A 21622-nucleotide genomic window follows, 5' to 3' on the forward strand; every position below is an offset into this window, starting at 1 on the left:
CAACAGCAGGTACTGGGTTTTGGGATGAGGCCCACTCAAAATACTAGCAACACCAAAGTTAAGCAACTTTGTAGCACCAGTTATTTCCCAAGAGGACAGGGTCTAGTCAAGGTTCAGGGTATACAGTTAATTTCCAGCAAGTGTTCAGAATAGAGCCGAAATATCTCTTTATTAAAATAAAGTCAAATAAACCCAAGATTTTTGGCACTGAATATTTCTCCACATTTTCCTACGTTAAACCCACTTTAAGACTGACAAAGCAATTGTCTATGAAAATGTAATCTAGTCCATGAGTTTTTCAAGTCTCTAGCTTACCTTAAATTTTAGCGAGCTTTCTTTTAAAGTGTTCCATCCCCACGGAGACGTAATGAACATGGAAACATTAATAAGCTCACGTATAAAGTATCTTATGAATGCAGTCTCATTAGTGTAAGGTTAATAAAGGACAGTGATAACTAACGTTTTAGTTTTTTTCCAGCAAAACACTGCTTTGTAATGTATCTATAGTTTAGAAAAGAAAGCCTTATTTATTTAAAACTTGAGAATTTAAAAATGCAGGGAAATTCAAAGTACATTGCCGCATTTTTTAGTATTTCCATTGTATTGTCTTTAGAGACTACTTGCTGAAACCAAAGAGAACTTTCATACCAGCATTAAATTTGCACCCAATATGCAATTTCAGGATCTCTGATACACACACACACAAGCCCCTGAATAGGTCTGTGTATATATACACTCACACACACTTTTATGGGGGTGTATGTATGTATACATGCGCACACATACATCCACACACACTAAAACTGATGCACAAGTTATAGATTTTAAGCGTTTTGGGTTTTTTACATGTCTGTTTAAGTATATATAAACCTTTTGTTTTTTTATAAGCCATTAGGAACAAAACCACTCTTCCCATAAGCAATATGCGCCTCATACTCTGAATAGGCAAAGAACACACTTTTCTTTAATTCCTTTCAAAACATGAAGCAAATAACTATGGAACTGCTCATTCTACCTGTAAAGCTGTTTTACCTCTGAGCAGACTGCCCGGCCGCACCGACTGAAGCATGGACAGGTTACCTGGTGCTCCCTGGCTCGGATCCTTGCCATTCCTTAGCAGGGCATCCTTAAAGGGGAGCTTTTTTCTAATGCTGCACTTACCATCAGACAGGAAAGCCTGTCTCTGTCATGTTAGTGTTAGTCTTTCGGTTCACTTCATTCCTGACAAAATGGAAATTAGTTTCAAATTCAACAAAAGGACCTAAAAATCTGCCAGGAAGGGTTAGGAGAGGGAGCAGAACCTGAAGCGATTTGGGAGCATCGGGAGATGGGGCTTCAGCCAAAGGTGACTCCACGGGCAAGAGGGCATTAGGAACGCGCATTCTGCTCATAGGCTGCATCCAAACCTGACCGCAGTGACCCACGAGGGGAGGCTGGCCAAGAGGTGAACTGTCCGCATCCATCCCCATTGTAAATGGCATTATTAGCTTTCCAGGAAAAAAAAAAATTAAAAAAAAAAAAATTCAGACCGACCCGTACCGCTACGTTAGCCCCCACATTGCTTTCCAGGGGCCTCAGCCTCCTCTCCTTACTCAGGTAAAGCAAACCCAACAAGAGCGAGCGAGCCAGCAACGGGGCTTTCACTTGAGAATTTGCTCCTGCTCCAGCCGATGCCAGAAGCAAATTCCCAAGTGGCCGAAGTGGCCGGGGGTGCCCCGGCGTCCCGGCACAGGACCAGCCCCACGGCTGCCCGCGAGCACCGCTCTTCTCCTGAGAGGGATTTCAGGACAAGGCCGCGGTGGCAGCGGGCGCTGCCCAGGGAGGCTGCCGCTGCCTGGAGGGCTCGGAAACACCGTTGAGCTTATACCAAAGAGTCTTAGGACACCTCTCCTCACCTGAGTTGTAAACAAGACATTTTTACCCCAAAAAACGGTCCTTCTTTCTACTACTCTTCCTCCTATCCTCCTCCTCTTCCTCCTCCTTTGTACATAAGGATGAAAACTATGCATTTAGCAAACAAAGAGAAAGCACTTACCCTTTTCTATCTCGCTGCGTTTGGGTGCATTCAAAGGCCCAGGGGCTAATTTTGAGACTTTGCTTAGCTCCTGGTTTATTATTGTGGTGTGGTTAGCTTTACAATACATTTGGTAACTATTTGCTAAAGACAAAGAAGCAAAAGATAAGGGATAGCTACTTCCACGTGTTAAAAAAAAAGAAAAAAAAAGAAAAAAAAAGTGTGTAAAGATCTACTATTTATAGTGTGAACCAAAGACGCTACCTCACTCGATTTCCATTGGTGATTTTAATCACATTGATGATACCAAAGAATACCAAAGATTTTTCATGCACGGCCTCGGTCTGGAAAGGGAACTCATCCTCCTTCTTGCCCCTGTCCCCTGACCCCCTTCCTCACCTTCACTCAGTGTGTAACCTTGTCTTCATTCTTAATGGTAATGCTAATAACCTTACGAATACTTCTCTTGCTACAACTGCTACTACTGACGATAATAAGGATAATGATAATAATAAAGCTCTAGGCAAACATGTTGCAAACTTTGTAAACTCATAGGACGAGTGCCTTGCTTGAACCAAAGTGTTAAACCGCTGTTGACCTCTTTATCTCTCACCTTATACTCTTTGAATACCTCAGCCTGTTAGAAAGGCCACTAATGAAAAAAGGAATAATTCTTCACCGTGGTGCTTTTTGCCGTGCAACCATGCAATGAAACTTTCTTTGATACCAAAGGAAAATGTTTTTTTCCACTTTCTTGCTGACAAACCAAAGGTTCCCTCTTCTTCCCCCCAAAGCAGCTTGAGTCCCTCAGCCCAGACAGGCCGTGCATCGCTTTTACCAATTCCTCCAAATACCTCATAGTAATAAATCTTTAGGGTTATGTTGTATAGAGAGTCTATGTGATAAGGCAGAACTTACTAGTTTGATAATTGTTAAGGTTACTTAAAAAAAGCTTTATAATTCTTATTTATTTTGTAGGGGTTGTTTTGTTTGTATATTCCTTTTATATCGTTTGGTTTGGGTTTCTTCTTTTTTCCTTTTTTTTTGTAGGAACTTCTCTGTTATACTCAAGGAAGATCTTATTCCTGGGAATGTTTCAAAGTGGGTAAAGATCGCTGTTTGCAATGAATGGAAGAAAGGGAAACATGGCTTTGATTTCTTTTGTTTCAAGTAGGATGCTTTGTGTTTGCTAGTCGATGTTCTTTTCACAGGGTAAAAAAAATATTCTCTGCTGTGATAAATGGTTCCTATTTTTTCTCTATAATGTGCTGTGATTTTTAATTTAATTACATTTTGTATACGCTTATTTAATCACTGCTTTAATTTATGACTATGTAGTTTAAAAAAAAAATTGTATATAGTAGATTCAAAAATGGCCAAAGCTTTATGTTACAATCTTTTCATTCTTGATGCCGAGATGAACTGAAGGAGAGTGCTTCTCTTGACTGCAGGGTGTATCTTCAGCCTTGTCTTGGCATGCACTTCCACCCGTGTTACAAACACTGCCAGGTTATCCCCCCGGGCCTCCCTTCCCCCAACTTGTACATGCCAAAATGAGTGTTTCAAGGTAGTACTTTTGTCACTTAGAAAGCAGAAAGGCATTATTAGTGTGTTTTTCCTTTAATTTATTTGTCTTTTTCTAGAAAGGTTGCTTTGTGGGTGAGACCCGCACATCCAAAGAATTTAAAAGTCGTTTAATGTTTAAAAGCACTGGCATTTGTGAGAGACTTTGCTGAGTTTTTGTTTTCCTTCGCCATTCGCACGGGTAGCGCAAGTAGTGGGCGTAAGCCTAGGGAGAAAAGCTAACTTGAATTTGGAAACTTTGCTCACGGAAAGGCCTTTGCCAGCCCCGCCACGTACCCGCGGGGGTTCTCCTCCCCGGGACACGCAGGGGACGGCCAAGGGGCAGCGGCCGACGGGCCAGCACGGGCCAGCCTGGCTCGGAGAGCACTCGAGGGCTTGGGCCACCCGTGGGCCACAGCCGTGTCACCCGCTCTCCAGCCAGGGCCTGCAGGCAGGGATGGGTCGGGGTCCGCGGGGCACAGCCAGGTCCCCCGAGAGCTGCAGCCACATCCAGGCTCAGGAACTGCGGCAGAAGCGCGGTGCCCCGGCTGTGGGCGAGCGGGGAGGGACCTGTGCAGCAGCCCTCCGAGGGGACCGGGTGCTGCGCCTGCCCCCGGCCCCCCGCAGCTCAAGGGAGGAAAAAGCAGTTTTGAGTTGAAAAGCAAAAAAACGAGTAATGACAATGGTAATTTTGCAAAGCTGATGATGGCATCATGGCACAGAAAATAGGATGCCACTCACCTGTATTTTATTTTGCATAAAGAATAGATTCTGTTTCAACTAAATGTTGTGTACTGACATGGTTTGTGATGGCTGTAAATATTTCCTTTCCCCGCACAGTAGCTGAGCTCCAGGTGTACCTTGTTTTCCTTTGGGGGGATAGCGGAGGGGTTGAGGGAGGGAAGGACAAGGGCAGGGTTTGAGCTTTTGGTCAGAAGTTACACTTTCTAGGTACATTTTTTATACTTCAAGTATTGAAACGGGGCAATAAAGACGCTCTGAAATGCAGGATCATTAAATGGTCTGTTGGTAAGCATTGGCTAAATGTCTGCTTTTAATACATAAAGTAATGCCGTGCAATGAGTTACGCTTCACATGGAGGGGGGAGACAAAGTATTAGTCTATGAATCCAGCACGAACCATCGAGCACTGGACAGAACTGTACTTAGGAAGACACGGTTTCTTTTCCTGTTTCGGTAGTTTGATTTTTCACAGTCTGTTCTGCATTTATTGCATCCTCACTGTGGAACCGCGTTAGTTTTGCAGTCTGAACCGAACAACAGTATTAAATGAAAATAAACTTTAAAGCATTGTCTTTTACTTGCTTCGGTAGTTGTCTTCATACCCCCCTGCCCACAGCCCAGTCCCAGCTGAGCGGGAGCCTGGGCCAGCCGGGCCCCGGCCCCCGCCCCCGCCCCCCGGCCCCGCTCCGCGCCCCACGCCCCACGCTGCCCCCTCCGCCTTCACCTTAGGTCCGTCCGCCGCCGCGCAAAGAGGCGCCCGAGACAATCACAGGCCCCAGATCCGTAGAGGTAGGAAATCTTCCAAGAGCGAGAGGGAGTTCTTCCAGAGCAATGAAACAAAACCAAAAAAAAAAAGAAAAAAAAGAAAAAAAAAGAAAACAAAGCTAAGATTTTGATAAAAGACAACTTTGCTGTCATTTTTAGTTTGCCCATTAGGAAGCAGTAGTAGTTTATGCGTTGCATCTGCATTTCAGACTAAGTGATTATTGTACCTAATTACGGTTGATTGCTGATATTTCCTCAATCTCCCTCTTAGTCAAGCGCTTCTTCTGTATTTTTGTGTGTAGCGACGACAAGTGTAATGCGCTAGGCATTATTCTGGTTTGGTTATGCGTATCTCCTGTACTGCGTTAAGATCTCCTTAAGTTACTTTTTTTAAGCTTTGCTACTGTTCTCACTTTATGCCGTGCAATATCATCTGCTGTGTTTGCTAAGCAAAAAAAAAAAAAAAAGAAAAAGAAAAAAAAAGAAAAAAAGCAAGTGATGATGTCATCATGCTTTTCAGTGTTACAATGTTTCAGCGTTTATGTAGTCACAAAAATGTAGTAAATAAAAGGTTGGATTTTCCAGCACTTTAAATTTAGACATTTCTTGCCTTCTTTTGTTTCTCCATGTGCAGCCACAAGGCACGCGGCTGAGCCGAGGGGAGCGGGTGAGCCCCGCGGGGCGGCCCCAGCTCTCCCATGGGACGGCAGCGTCCGGCTGTGTCACGGGAGGGACATCCATGGGGGGGGACACACAAAATGGCACCCCGGCCTCACGGCGCTGTGTCTTCTTCCCTCCATCCACGCTGAGGCCTGCGGCAAACACCCCCGCGCCTGCCCGCGGCCCCCGGGGCTCCCCGTCCCAGCTCCTGCGGCCGTGCCCCACGGCGTGGGCTCCAGGGGAAGGGAGTGCTGACTGTGACAGGCGAGTGTGGTTCATACCACATGCATTTCTCTAATTGAGGGAAAAAACATTAAGAAAATAAGTGAAGCAAATAATCTTGGTTTCCTTTATATCATCTGAGGGTATGGATGGCACCAAACTAATTCACAGAGGTGTTTCCTTTTGTGTGATGGAGTCCATCTCAGGCCCGCAGGATCAATATTTAATTGTTTAAAGGGATATTGTATTCCTTTCCTGTCACTGTTGTTAATGCCTCTGTGCTCTGTAATCCCACGGGGTCTTTTCCCGGGGATCTGATCAGAGAGATTACCCATCACTTGGGAGTGGTGGGAGGAGAGTCCCCGGCCGTAAAAGATTCAGCAATGCATTGAACCGTTTTCTCTCTATCTCCTAATGAAGTGATGAAGCGTGTGCCACAAAATTTAACAGGGTTTTGTGGCAAATCGGGTTGTGCTGCTGAGAGGAGGATTAAACCTTCATCTTTGTCCCATAAATCATGGCATCAGCTACATTTATTCTGATGGATGGTCTGGACTCTACTGACAGTATTTTACCCCTGGAAGCATCTGCAGCCTGTGCCCTGATGTGCAATTTCTTTTTACTGCTAAGCTGAGAGGCACTGAGTGCACCCATTTAGAGGGCTTCCCTCGGGCTTGGTATCCCAAGCCCATGCCAGAAACCAAAGCATCACCAGCAACCCATGTTCAGAGCAAGCACAAAGGCAAAGGGGAGGTGGGAAGCCAGAAATGTCCTCTGTCCCCAGGAGAGCCCTTGGGATTTGGTCTCCGCCGCATCATGCCGGCCAGGCCTGGGATAACTCAGCACTGACACAGGTCAGTAGCTCCGTGGGATGGTGCTGGCCAGGGCCATGGTGCAAAGTCAGGGCTCCAGCATACTCGGCCGTGTGCAGCACCCTCACCCGGAAGAAAAAAAGCACCTCCAGGGACACAGCAAAATGCCACAGGGGTTGAAGCCCATCAGACAGATGCGGGGACCGTCTCCGAGGTTCTCATCCCACAGGGCAGGGGAGGACAACGGGCAGTGTGAGGGCAAAGCCTGGTGCAGCTGCAGCAGGTCCCCTCGCTGTGACCTCGCTCTACGCCTCCCGTACCATATTTCCCTCTCACGTCAGTCATTTTGGTCATTAATCTCCCTGACCCCAGGCACTGGAGGGTGGCCCCTGGGGTGTCCCCATTCCATGCAACGGCTCACTGCCCCCCACCCTCGGGCACCCCCACGGCTGCCCAGCCCGCGCTGCAGGGACAGGCCAGCTGCCAGCAGCAGGCGGGGAGGGATGGGGTGCCCAGGAGCCTGCACAACTTCCCAGTTACTTCATTATGTTAGAGCTTTATATTTACACTGGAGTTATATTTAACGCTGCCATGCTGGAGTTATATTTAACGCTGCCATGCGCACCCTTTATCTCAGGGTGCTTGGGGGAGCTAGCTGGGCTTACCACAGGTGCCCAAAACCCAAACACCAGAATGAGCTTCAGAAACTTTTTTTGGAGTGCCAGCAGAAACTGAGGAACTGGGCCAGCAAGCAGAGCGGTGCAAAACAGCTCCCCAGCACAGGGAGAGAAGTTGCTCTTGCCTCTGTTCCACCTAGACCCTCCCAGGGACCAAGACAGCGGCAGCAGCTGGGTGCTGCCTTCACCCACCCTGCGCGGCACGGGGCCACTCCTGGCGGCAGCGCAGGCAGAGGGGCAGTGAAGGCGGCACAGGTGATGCAGCAGCTGCAGCCCATCTGCATGGGATTAACCCAGGCCAATAAAGGCTGCCCCAGCAGGGCCTTGGTGTTGTAGCTGTGGGAGCTGTGCCTGGTAAGGGGGTCTGGTGTGTTTGGGGGGAGAATATGGGCTGCTTTGTGCTCAGATTTAAGCTCTTTAGGGCTTTGTGTTTGTATGTGCAGGGTGGTGGTGACTCTGGTGCCCTGTGTGAGATGGGGCAGTGCTGCTGTCGATGTTATAAATGAACAATAAGTGCTAAAAGCCTGAAGTGCGAGGGAGGGCTAATGAGGCAGGGGACAGAGAAGGAGGGATGTGCCGCCTGCGGGGCTGGGAGCTGCAGCAAGGCCTGCCTCTAAGGCAGGGAGGGCTGTGGCACGGAGGGGTGGCTATGCTGGGGCCGCCTGGAGAACAGGACAGCCCTGGGACAAACCCTGAGCCATTTGCTCCCTGTTAGGGCACTGCGAGCACTGCTGGGGGCAGAGGAGGCTGTGAAGTGCCTAGCCCCTGTGCGGGGGCAGCTGGGTGTTATCTCCCTGGGAGGTGACTGCTGCTGGATGGGATGGCAGTATCACACCCACCCATCTGGGAGCCAGGGGGCTGTTTTTTATGTACAGGAAAAAGCCCTTTGTAAAAAACGGCCTATTCATCAAGCAAAATAATTTCCTGCCCAAGGGAGGTGCCCAGAATTTGATTCTCAGTTATGCTTTTGGTACTAATTATCACTTAAGGTTAAAGATGATTGGGAGGGAAAATTAATCCTTGTTATCAGCTTCATTAGGAAAAACTACTGCAATGCAAACCAAACATTTCATGTGAGTGAAATCCACGGTGGCTGCTAAGACACAAACCACACGGAGCTCAGGATGTCAGCTGAAAACAGCTGGCAGCAGGACCAGTACCCAGGAGTGCTATTGCTGCGTGCCCACCCAGCCTGCGTGCTCTGCCCCGGGCACCCACTGTTGTCCCCTCTGGTCACACAGGTCTTTTGTCTGACTGAGGGTGGCCACTCTTTTGTTCTGGTATCCTTATGAACAAAATACAACCCAAAACTTGGCAACTGTGCCCCCAGAGCAACACTGCTTAGCCAAGGTCAGCCTGCACAGGTAGGCAGGGCTGCTTGAAAGAGCTGCTGTGATGTACATGAAAGGGTGAACAAGTCCTTCCCCTGGTAAGAGTGAAAAGGTTTTTGGATGTTTGAAAGTGGAAGCAGGATTTAAGCTGGTAGCCAGTGGCCAGGCTACATCACTTTGTGTGACCGTGGTCAAAGTTTTTACATCTCTGGTGTCACCTGCAGGCTTGGGCTCCTGGTGCTCTTGTTGCTTACCCAGAGAACTGGTGCTTAAGCTTTTCTCCTGCTGGACCCACACAGTAGTTTGAACGAGATGCTTAGCATGTGCCAGGTACGAAGTCCCATGGTTCAGTGTAGTGTGACTCTCCCCTGCTGTGCTTGGCACAAGGGCTGGAGTGAAAGGTAGCAAAGCATCTTCCTGTGAGCTTCTCTTGGCAGGGGGTGCTTCCAAAATTTGCCAGTGGTGTTGGTCTGTAAGGAGCGGGGACTGTGAGACAAAAGGAAGGCTCGTGGCCGTGGCAGGAGGCTGTGCGAGACCCCTGCCCCGCAGCGGTGAGACTCCTGCAAGGGGCTGCTGGCAGGCAGGGAGCAGCGGCCTCTCCCCTGGCAGCCCATGCTGCCCGGGGTGGCTTGGCTGCAGAAGCAACTGTGTTCATCCCAAATATCCCTGGTGATGCGGGGACAAGGCTAGTGAATTACTCAAATTACTTGAATCTCCCCAGTGGTGCACAGAGATTCAACCTCGGCATGGCATTAAATCAAGTCAGTGACATAGATCAAAGGATACTGCTTTAATCACCTCGTTAGGCCACAGACATAATTAGTTACTCATTATGATGTGTTGATACCGGCATTCTCCGTAACAGTTATGTACACTCGCTATCAGACATTTTTCTCATCAAACGGGATGTCAATACTTTAACATCTTAATGAGTTACAGTCAATATCCATTGCAATAAAGCTCGTGTTTTCTCATGATTTCATCTACCCTTAGGGTTTTGATTAAAATGGCTGCTTTTTCCAGGTAATTGATTGAGGAATTATGGAAATTCCATGTAGGAATGAGCACATGCTGCTACGCAGGCTCCAAAAACCTTAGATTGCCTCCAAGTTCTTTAGAGGCTACAAGGGAGTTTGCTATTTTAATATAGATTTTGGATACTGTTGCTTAATTCTTCTTTCCAAATGTCTTGTCAAACAGTTTTAGTATCAAATAAAGTAATTAAAATATCCAAGAGCGTATTGGAAAAATGCTACAAGCAACTCATTGGTTTGCAAAGGTCTAAGAATAAGAACAAGTGCTGCTGTCGGGTGAGCATGAGTTCAGATGAACATGCACAATAGTAAGGTTTTCTGATTTGCTGTGTTGGCAAAATATTAAATCATTTGCAGGAACATGAAAGCAGCCAGAACAAGCTGCAGTATTATTTCAAGCTCAGGTTTAGCAAGCGTAAGTCTGCAGAAGTCCCCAGTTTTCCAAGCTGGGGTAAGGCAGCACCCATTTAGGCAGAGCAGATTTTTTTGCCAAGTGAACTGGGAAGGAGAAGTCTTGAAGGTTCCTCAGCTTGCTGACCATATTTTATTTTTTCTCTGATAAAAATGTTGACACATCACCAACAGAAAGAAATGAAATATTGAAAGGAAGATGAAGCAGTAGCAGCCAGCCAACAGAACTGACCTGTTGCCCCATGGTTGTCTCCTACCCAAATGGGCAAGAAATGACACCAAATAGGGCTGTGCCCAAAAATGGTTTTCACTTCATGCAGCCACTGAGGTTAGTTCTCCCTGCCTGGAGCACACTGCATCTGGGTCCTGTGTTAGTCCCTATTACACTTCTGAACAGCTCCTGGGGAAGCAGTAAGCTTGGGCACTTGTCACCCGTGCTTCCTTTCCCAGGCTGGCTGCAGCTGCACTTGTTACCCACACTCCCTGACTACTTTCACAATCTTTCCCGTACCAAGACTGGGAGAAAACCGTGTCTGCCTTTTTTTTCCGAGTGCCAGTGTGATAGCATTGTGGAGGGAGCACTCACTATATGCTCAATGTGCATCCACTCCTGCTCACCACTGTGTACTAATGCCAATCCTTTTTCCAAATACTGTCAAGTGAGCTCTGACCTCTTATATATCACTAGTTGCAGTTTCTTAACCTTTTCGCCTGGATGGACTTCTTCCCATGTGTAATCAGAGATTTACAGATAGGAAGACCTTGCTTATGTCATGCTTACACATAAGCATCCTAGTGCATGGAAGATCTTCCATTACCACAACTGCACTGCTCCTAGCTCTGGGGTTTTAACACTGACTGGTAGCAGCTGCAGCTTTGCTGCTGCATTCTCTAGGTAAATCCACAGGGCTTACCCCAAGTACCTTTTATTCCGTCCAACGCTGGTGTGTCCAAGGCCATTTCTGCTGTGTGGTGTTTTCATGTTCTCCCATTTCCTCTGCAGCCAGGATGCCCTCGATGCTAACTCGTCCATGCCTTTCAACCTTGTCTGCCCACCCTGCAGCCACAGAGGAGGACGTAGGCTCAGCCCCTGGGAGCAGTCCTGCCCCTAACAGGTAGTAGGGAGGTGTCTTTGATGGTTATTGAGGACTTTTGGCTTGTCACACGTTGCCTGCTCAGTCCTCCTCTCCATCAGCCTACTGGAGACATCATCCATGTGGATCTGGGGGGCTCTTCCGTGCTGAATTCACAGAGTATAGCCACCTCAGCAGCTCAGGGCACTCTTAAGTGTGCTACACAGGATGGACAGCAATGCTATCCTGGTGTGCTACACACTGGGAAACATCCCAGGTGTCAGGGGAAAGGGGGGGAAAAGACCAGAACCTCAAGCCTTGAGACTGGGGGATGGTATTGCGGGACTGCCCCAATATGCATCGCACCTCCCAGCCTTATTGCAAAGTGTACAGATCAAAATCTGCTGAGGGAAGGCTCTCCAAATTATGTAGAGTGAAGGGCTCAAACCAGATGAGCGAGGATGAGCCTAAACTAGTGGCAAAGCCTTCCACCTGTATTACCAAACCCCCAAGCCCTCATCTTGCCAATCCTCTGCCGTTCCTGCAGGCAGCAGCCGAGGCGGGCAGGGGCAGAGCTCTGCCTGCAGCCCAGAGGGACCCCTCTCCTGCCTTGCTGCAACCCTTTCACCTTGACCCACTGGGACAAATCCTGGCTCCACGCAGGTCTTTGTTTGCCTGCACTTTGACCTCTGACTCCTTATAAAATGTGTAAGTATATTGCTGAAATACAAGTAATTCCCTTTTAAACAAACCTCCGTGATATTTGACACTTTTCCGAACGACAGACCTAGGGCTGCAGTTTGGGACTGTAAAGCCACATTCTAACTGCCTTTTATTTTAAAAACCTCTTTTATACAGGAAAAGACAGCAGAGGTTTCCTGGATCTAATTTAAATCCTGGATTAGACATTTCTTTACTGCTTATGGTAGTGAAAGGCTGTGTGGTTACTGGATTCACGGGAATAAGAGAAAATTTGTCATATTCTTAGCAGTCACTGAAAATAGAAAATGAGCCCTTGTGATTCACATTGGAAAACACCAGCCACTTCAGCTGCTGAGCTCAGCAGCCTGGAAAGGGCGAACCCTGAGCAGAGCCCGGCTGTGCCGGGAGTGGGCAGGCACCTCAGGGTGCACGTGGCTGTCCTGCCTGTGAGAGCTCGAGGTGTGTGGGGGCAACCCTTCACAGACCTGACTGTGCCACTCTGCCCAGCACACACCTGAGCCGCAGGGCCCAGGCGCTCCTGCTAAGGAGTAAATATATAAAGTAAAAGTATCTGGATTTTTGCAGAAGAGCGTGGCCCCCAAATAACGCACGCTGGGGTTAGTGTCGTGCTGAAAGTATATGGAGTCACCACCCCAAGCCCCTGGTTCATCCTCAGGGCATCACAACCTGGGGGGCTCCTCAGGGCCTTCCCTGAAAGCCAGGCTTGAGTTGCCTGATATACAAGTGGTTTCTGGTGATCTGTCCCCTTCCCCTTGAAGGGTTACACGCTGCGGTAAGGCAGTGTGGATTTACCAGTAGGACTGATTTCTCCAGTTACCCAACTCGTCTAGATCACTGGAGTCCCAAAGTGAGTAAACAAGATAAGAAATCTGCTTAGGAAATAATTTTGGATGAAAGCCCAAAGGAAAAATGTGGCTGAAAGTGTTCCTTTTCACATGAAGGAAAAGCCATTGTCTTTCCTTTTTGTGCAGACCTCACCCCTGTGCTTTGCAAGGGCGTAGGGAGACTTTGCATGTTTATTTTGCATAGGAACATGCAGATGAGGAGTTGCAGGTAATGAAGAAGGTAGAAACAGCAAAGGCAGCAGGGGGAAAGCACAAATATTCAGAGTACTGAGGTGAGACGCTTTGGGGCCTGATTCATGCTGGAGTTAGGCAGAATGACTGCAAGAAGGAGCCTGGGTCTCTGCGCCCATGGAGGAGCTCCCACAGCTTTGCCAGGCTGTGGATCAGGCCCTTGGCACATGGGAAAGGATGTGCCAGTGCCAGGCTCCTGTCTGCACCCTGCCAGCCCCTTGCAGCCAGGCTGGAGATGACTAAGCTTAAAGCCATTTCTCAGTAAAGGAAATAAGCATGCTGAGGGGTGCTGGGAGCAGGTGGAAGGCAGCCACACAGCTGCAAACAGCAGTCTCCAAACAGGAAAGGCTTCTGTGCTTGGGGATGCAAAGGGGGATGACAGCCTGGCAGCTGCCCTGGAGGCTGAAGCTGGCCCCCTGTCCCAGAGCAGGTCCATCTACCAGCCCCGCTTCCCAGCTCACTGCCGGCTCCTCCTGGGAAGACAAAGGGCTGTGTGGAGGAGATGTTCTTCTGGGCCAGGAGTGCAGCTAGAACAGCATCCCTCCGTGAATGGCTTGAATAGGCAGTAATTCACAAGTGGAAGATGCAAGGGATCGGCTGTAACCACAGCCCCAGCTCTGCCAGCAAGCTCAGAAAAGGGGTTGGATGTGGATCAGATGTTTTAGCAGGCTTCTCTTAGTACAGCTGATATGATTCAAACTCCTCTGATTCAGATATGGAACCTTTTGCAATGAGGTTACATCCCTAACTATGAGCATATATTTTATTTATAGGGATTTTAAAAGACCATAAATTACAAGCCTGGATGAAGAGCAACCCTATGAGGTGCTGGTCTGTTCCCAGACCTATCCTGCTCCATAGAAGTCCCTTTCGGATGCTCACAGAAACAGCTTGCCTTCACATTTATGTGAGTGCCTGCTCCCAGTTTTATCAGAAGTCTCAGGAAAACTAGCCTTTCCCTAAAGCCTCACCGGTTAGAAGCACACAAGTGAGAACTGTAACTTTTACTTGGGAGGGTGCTTCAAGCTGTTGTGTTTATTGTGAAAATCAGAAAAAAATATCATGATCATAATCCCTAAAATCTTCAGGACCAGAAGGCAAATAAGACCTCCCAAATTCTATCACCTGTAATTCTTTCTTATTGAAAATCAGTGCCGTGAGTTTTGAGGGTTTACTTCATGATATTAACATTTGGGATTAGTAATAGTTTTCTCAAGTCGGTGGAGGTTTGCCTGCACCTCTGCAGGGGGAAATTAGTGGCCAGTGCAATGCTGACTGTGACCAGTCAGGCTTTCAACTAACTTTAGTGGACTTTGCATCAGCTGCGTGTTGGCGGCTTTTTCAGCTCCACTCGCTTCTAAAGGAGGCCTAACTAGAGCAATTAGCTCACAAGAAGTGTCATTCACAACTAGCAGGAATTATATGTTCCTTATCTTTTTAATTAGTGTATATACAATGTTAGTAATGACCTATTATCTGTATATTAATTTAAAAGGGTTGTTTCGATGGCATGCTTATGTAGGGTCATCTGTATGAGGATATACATTAAAAACAGATTAAAAATCCCTAAAGAGTTATATAGCCCTGCTTTTTCAAAGCACTTGACCTTAGAAGTGCTTTAGATTGCTCCTTTCTACGTTTCACTTATTTTTTTACATTACACCTCACTTGGCAAACACTAAATTGCAGGAAGTCATGTGCAATAAGGGACAGAAACAAGTTCACTTTATTTAGCTGTTAGCATGGTCATTGGTGTGACGAGGAAGAGAATGACAGCATCTGAAATGCTGGAGGGGACCCTCGCCTTTCATCTAGGGATAGGCTCCCTCAGCTCAGGAACACGCGATTATGTCGTCTTCTGCTGGGATCACTTTAGCATTTGGTCACTTTTTCTCAAGCTCAGTACTGATTTGGGAGCCTGAGGGTTGCTCACACGTTGTTTGCTGTAGCCTCACCACATCTAGCAAGAAAAATGCTGCCTCTGGTCCAGGCAGGCACCGCTGGGGGACTGCAGGTCCTTTGGGAGATGCCTCCCAGCCAGGCACTTCTCCGGGGCTGGGACAGCCCTGTGTGTGCCAGCAGAATAAATCCCCAGCTTGGGCAGAGGTTTCTAGGTATTTCTAGGACAAGAGCAATGCTATGCTGAAAGCTAAATCTGTCTGCCTCCAGAAGGCCCGTCTGAAAAGCCATCCCTTCTGGGCTCTCTAGCAAGAGTCCCCCAGCCCTTGGTGCAGGCCAGGTGCTGTTGGGGTGCTGGGTGCCTGCGGCAGCGTGCACAGCCCAGGGGTGCAGGAAGGGGGTGGCCCTGTCCTCACTGCCTGCACTGATGCAGCTGGGCACCCCAGAGGGGTTTGCAGCCTGCCATGCCCTGAGAGGCTGCCTGGGCACGTGTTCAGAATTGCAATAGTATGGATAGTTCAAGGGCACATCTGGAGGAGGGTCTGACATCCAGTGTCTAATGAGAACCTCCTGGACACTGACTGGTAAACTGAGCTGCTGGGGTGGTGACACCGGTGGTCACTGTGTCTCCCAATCCGAGGGCCTTAGGACTCCCACTCATGTTCAAACTGACCTAAACAGATCGGTGGCTACCCCCTTCCCATGTAAGCATATCAACTCCTGAGTCTCTGCTGTTCGTAGCCTGGTGTAGTAACAAAAAATTGGAGCAGATTCCAGTCTTCATTAATACAAAGCTGCAAATAGCAGCATCTCCACGGTCCCATCAGGCTGCCTGCAAATAGCCATTAGACCCCTTAGGAAAGAGAGAGCAAATAGAACAGGCATGGTACTTGGATGTAGGTTTACAGCCAGCTTTGTAAGGATTCCAGCCCAGAAGTGCTGTGTGGTTAGGTATGGAGTGGGTTGCTCCTTGGAGAGCCGCCAGCTGCCGTGAGCCCTCCAGCTGAGTACCGGCCCTAACTAAAAACCTAAGCTTGTGTTTGAACCTTCAACAGCCAAACTGGAGACGGAAAGGCATGTCTGTGCGATCAGAGGTAAGCCAGGCAGACCTGGGAAAAACAGGATGGAAGAGAGACACCAAAGAGCAGGTTTGAGACACGATGACCGCCTCTGAGCTGTGGTAGGAAGTCGGGGCAGGTCTGTGATTAGATCTAAACAGAGCTGAGCTGTGTTCAGAGCCCTGCTGCACGGGGTTTTAACCAGAGACAGAAACCTGAATCATCAAAAATGTTCACAGACTAGAAATGCCACTGTATACCGAAGCGTTGAAGAATTTCATATCGATGTGCTTAATCAAAACAGTACAGCCTGGCACTTTGAACACCAAACCGTCCAACAGCAAACTGCGTTTCTCCGTCGCAGCAGGCTGACAGGCAGCAGAGTCGCAGAGGCCGGTGCCCCGCGTAGCCCTGCAGACCAGGCTTCCTCCCGGGACGTCACCTCCCAGCACTTGTCCAGGCTCAGGTGACAATGCACCACGCAGGTGAGACTTGAAAGATGTGATCTTATTTTTAGGAAAAACAGCAGATTAAAAAAAAGTTCTTGTTAAAGTGTGAGTAATGGGGAACCTGTGGTGTTTTCCCAGCTGCAGACTAAATCGGCAGCGTGGCTGTAGCATCTTTCTTCGGCAGTATTCCAGCAAAACACTTGAGTATGTGCTTAATTAAATCATGTGAGAAGCTCAAAGGACTTGAAAGCATGTAGCTAAATGCTGTGCTGGAGACTTAATATTAATGCCTCAGTTTCCCTTCTCCAAGATAGAGAAAGAAATATTTACTTCCCATACGGAGTGCTGACAAGCTTAATTCAATCTTACTTGTAAAGTGCCTTGTGGGCCTTAGGGAAAAGGTGCTATAAAAATCAGAATATTATTCTAAACTCCCTGGCAGGAAAGCACTTAGCTTTATGTGTTATCCTACTAGTGATACATCTCCCTCTGGCTGACAGCAGGAGCAATTAATGTATATAAACCAAAAGAGGCTATTTACAGGGCTTGTGCTCTGTGTAATCTGCAAACACCTGATGACAAATCCAAATCTGAAAAGATGGATAAGACTGGTTTTAAGGGGTTTCAGTGCAAAAATGCGTATGTGTGTGACTTCAGAGCAGCAACGGGAAAAGGGCTGTTTCTCCAGTAAGGTATTTTTTATTCCTCATTCTTTTTTATAGCCTTTGCTATTCATTTTTCAGTTTTTCTGGTCTTTTGTAAGTTAGCAATCTGTACTCTAACACTGTTCTCTTATTTCAAATTTTCTTGATTGGATTGAAAAGAATCTGGAACCAACCTCAGGAGGCAGCCGGAGTTAAGTGAAGTCAAGGGAACCGCTGCCAAGGAGAGGCCTGTGAGTGAAGCCAGCTTGGGAGAGGTTAGGGTAGGGTTTATTTTTGGAAAATCCAGATTATAATTTAGAACAACCCTCTAATTGTGATTCTGCATTTATACATGCTGAAAATACTGTTCAGGACAAAGTATCCCAAGCAACACACATTTGCCTTAAGGTTCACTGGCATCAGTACAGCTAGCACGGGTAGTTTAGACGTTTTTAACACTCTGTCTCTTCATGCGTTGAAATACAAGTATACTGTAATGCCTGCTTCTTTGCCAAAAGTGAGTGAAAAAGTGTTGCTTCAAACTATCTCCCCAGATAAAAAACAAATGACTGAAAATATGAAGCTCTTAACTGGTAGTTATTGTGAATCCTCATTTCCTGCCTATACTTCTGAACAATGTTGTGACTGAACTTAATGTTTTTTCCTATTTTTGTCTTCTTTCAATGACAAATGATACTTAAACTACTGCATAGTAAACATCAAGAATCATAGCTACTCCTTTGGTATTTTTAATGTTTACGGTATATTTCATTTGAAATATTATTAGGATGAAAATGAGTTCTAACAAATTTCTTGAATACCTGACAAAGTAATAATAGCAAGTCATGCATGAGTGATAGTGGGTTTTTTTAAAATTTTTTTAAAGTATGAACATTGGCAACTCCCTTCTCTGTTTGTGTATGTGTTTCTGCCCTGCCTTTCCAGGATACAACCTCTTTATTGAAATAATATTTCCTCTTCTATGCCTGCTGCAAGTGGCACACAATGAAGCCTCATTATTCAACAGAGACTCTATGTGCCATGAAAAATAAATAATTAAACTCCAGCTATTTCAGTAGGTAAATACTGCCTTTCTCGCTTGTGTGCACAGAGCAGCCAGTGTTCCACGTCTGGCAGCAATCTCCTCTGGGGGTTCAGCCTCCTTGAAGACCTCTGGCATGAAACCGTAACGTGCTGACAACAGTGTTTGTCACCCTCTGGGTCTGTCCTGGGCCAAAGGGAAAGGGGTCAGTTGGGATATGAGTCCCCACTGCCTGCTCTGGCTGCCTCGTCGGAGTCAAGGGTGGAGGAAGTTTATAACCAAACTACGTGTCCGTCATCCTCAGGGACCCTTCTAGAGCTATAGCTTCTATATGTGCTAGGCGGGCATTCATTTTCTGCTCCGCCCCTGATCTCTAGTTCAACTAAGCTTGGGTTTATGATAGCTGACATGGTACATGGCCTGGGAGTTTCACACAAATACTCTAGAAGGATGAAATGCTGTTTAGCTTCCATTGAAAGAGAGATGAAATGCAGAGCTGCCTACCTGGGATTCTCCAGCTCCACAGTTTTGAGGTCAGTGCTGGCAGTGCTGCCCTGGCAATTCCTAGCAACTGTGGGTACGAACAGAATTTGGGGGGCTAGTGAGGACTGCCACTGTCTGATCAGAGCTGATTAGTCTCGCTCTCCTGTCTAGAATCAGCAGTTTATTTTCATCTATAGCTTAGTGTGTTCTCACCTTCTTTTCTTCACCTCTGGTTTGCTCATTTTTCTCCTTGTAACCATATCACTGAAAATATATATTCCCTCACTCCAGAGAAGCGCGAGGGAATCTCTGGATTTTCTCTTCCACATAAACTGTAGCTTCTCCACATGCTGTGGCACCTCAAGTGCTTTATTTTGTAAACAAATTTCAGGTTACTGCTTTGCTAGATAATATGTGCCTAAGGAACTGATCAGCACCCACGGTACTTTTGGTGTTTGAGTAAAGATGTACAAAATGATCAACACCAATTTGGTTGTCATTTCTAAGTCACTCCATTTGAAACTTCTGAGGAAAGTTGTTTGAGGGGCAAGGTATGTCTATTAGATTGTGCGGCTCTGGCTTGTGTAACAAGAGCAGGCTTAATCCCTGCTAACGTCGTCCAAGCATTGTCGAGCTGGTGTTATACAACCACCTGGAACTGCTGCCAGGTAAAGCTGTTGGGTGCCTGTTGCGCAGCTGGAGGGGACTGTTATCAGAAGGGGAAGTCCCGCAGTGCAAACAAAAACCAATGCTCCTGGTCAGAGCTCAAACTCTGCAGAGGGAAATGGAAATAGGAGCAGCCAGGTAGCAGTCAGTGGGTGCGTGGCATAATGTGAGCGGCAGTGGTAGGGTTCACAGGTGCCCTGGCAGCAACCTCAGTGCCTTAGCCGCCACTGCATCCATGTGAGCCTGGCTCACCTCTGCCATGCACGACTACAGATGGCCGTTGCCGGGGCAAGTTTCCATTGCAATGAGGACCTGGCTTTCAGATTTTTGAACATAAGGGAGGTGAATCCAGAAGGCTGATAACAAAGCAGCAATGAAGATTCAGTGCTACAGTGACCCAAGCTGTGGAGGAAGTGGGAGAAAAGCAACTTCACGCAGTTCGTGTCTTCACAAGTTGATGCTGTGCTGGGGCGTCCAGAAGGCATCTGCCACAAGCTAGAGCAGCCCTAAAGATGCTGCAGCCTATGGCAGCCTTCTGAGACAGGCCAGAGCCCAGGAGCTCTGTGAATGTATCCTCTTCCCAGCTCCCCCACTCAGTCCCTTTCACAAGCAATATATTTATTTAAAGAAGGGGGGAAGAGATTGCAAGTCTTGGTATGATGCCTCTTTCATTTGCCAAGCAAAAATCTGAAATCATTAAAAGTGCAGAACAACTGACTTGGTGAAGCAAAGCTGAGGAATGGCTTCAAATGGGCCATGTATTTGTTGCTGGAGCTTTATTGCTGATAGCTGCTGACAGTTGGCTGCTGGCTCTGGACAGCGGAAAAAATCATCTCAATGACAGCAAACAAACAGGGACAAAACCCTCCCCTTCCTTAAAATCAGAGCAAGGAAACGGACTCTTAGCATGATGGGTTGTGACTAGGGCCCTGGTTTTGAAACGTGATCCATGTGTGCAAATCCCACACAGATCGGATGCCAAAACTGCAGCACTTCTTTGACATTTCAGTTGAGAAGGCGAACAAATGCGTTCTGTACTCATCTTTTCCTTTTTTAAGCAAAAACAATTAACTTTGAAACATGGGCTTTGATTGCCATCTCTCTGACGTCAGCTTTACATTGATGTAATTCTATAGACTGGCGGGATCATTGCTGATTTGCACTGGTGTAAGCAGGAGAACAATCAGGCTCTGTGTTTTCCAGGCAGTGGAGCTGCTTATGTTTTGTGCAAAAGAAAGAAACTCAGTTAAACAACTTAAAGGGAAAATAAATTAACCAAGAAATTCAGAAGGAGCCAAAAGCAATATAAGCACAGATACAGCCGCAATGCTCTAACTGTATCACTAGTTTTAAAAAAGTACCTAGCCTAATTAAGTAAAGATCGACTTTGCTATAAATATGTACATCAATGTTTCTCATTTTCAAGTTTTAATTGACCTCTGAAGGTAAGCAATTTAATAACTTACTTTTAAATTTTAAAAATTTTTTTGGTATACATACTGTACTTTATTGCTTTTCTTTGAGATCCTTGAACAAATGTCAACTTCCCTTCCCCTTCAAATAATGTTATACAACATGAGAATAAATCAACTGTAAGGATTAAAATTATAATTGATCTAGTGTAAAAGTAGCAAAGAAAGCACTACCCAATATAGCCCAAGTTGAAATCCTAGCTCCCTCTGTTTGAAGGGGAGTTGACCTTTGTATAGGGGCCAAGGATTTCGCCATTGATGACATTTGCCAGGCACAGTTATTTTTGTTTTCTTTTTTTACACAGTGAAGTACAATCGGGCCTTTCAGTGTTTAGCTTTTAATGCTTATTTTTTTGCCATAGTTGCTATTAGGCTCTCACTTTCAGAGGATGTCAGACTCCTGAAAAGATAAATTGTTTTGGTTTAGGTACAGTAAAGCTTACAAACACTATGCTTGGGGCAAGAGATATAGGCTTGGTCTTTATCAAGAAAATTTTGGTATATGAGCAGAGCTGGGCCCATGACTGATATAACCAACCCTGCCAATGAGCGAGGTGAGCTGTAGTGTTCTTCACTATGGACTATACAATTACAGGACAGCAGCTAATGACTGGAATTTTAGGGAATACTTTTTTATCTAAAAAAGAAAAAGAAGAAAAAAAATTGGGAACCAGCAAAACCTGAATCTGGGTAATTTTCACATTTCTGTATTGAAAAATCAGCCTGGTGACTATGTGCAACCCTTTCTGTCTAGTGCTGTTTCCATTCAGTCTTTACTGTTAACGTGTAGTACACGCCACTAAGC

General features: G+C 46.7%; 1 long non-coding RNA gene across 1 annotated transcript; it reads left to right on the forward strand.

Moving 5' to 3' along the window:
• Positions 1 to 11234: 11234 nt before the first annotated feature.
• Positions 11235 to 14560, forward strand: LOC148050268 (uncharacterized). Its single transcript, XR_015701616.1, has 3 exons — positions 11235 to 11347; positions 11853 to 12013; positions 13878 to 14560. It is a non-coding gene; the product is annotated as an uncharacterized LOC148050268 (long non-coding RNA).
• Positions 14561 to 21622: the final 7062 nt, after the last annotated feature.

Source organism: Nipponia nippon, unplaced genomic scaffold (assembly GCF_047370975.1).
Source record: "Nipponia nippon isolate SJK-2023a ecotype South Korea unplaced genomic scaffold, ASM4737097v1 scaffold_9, whole genome shotgun sequence".
NCBI lineage: Eukaryota > Metazoa > Chordata > Aves > Pelecaniformes > Threskiornithidae > Nipponia > Nipponia nippon.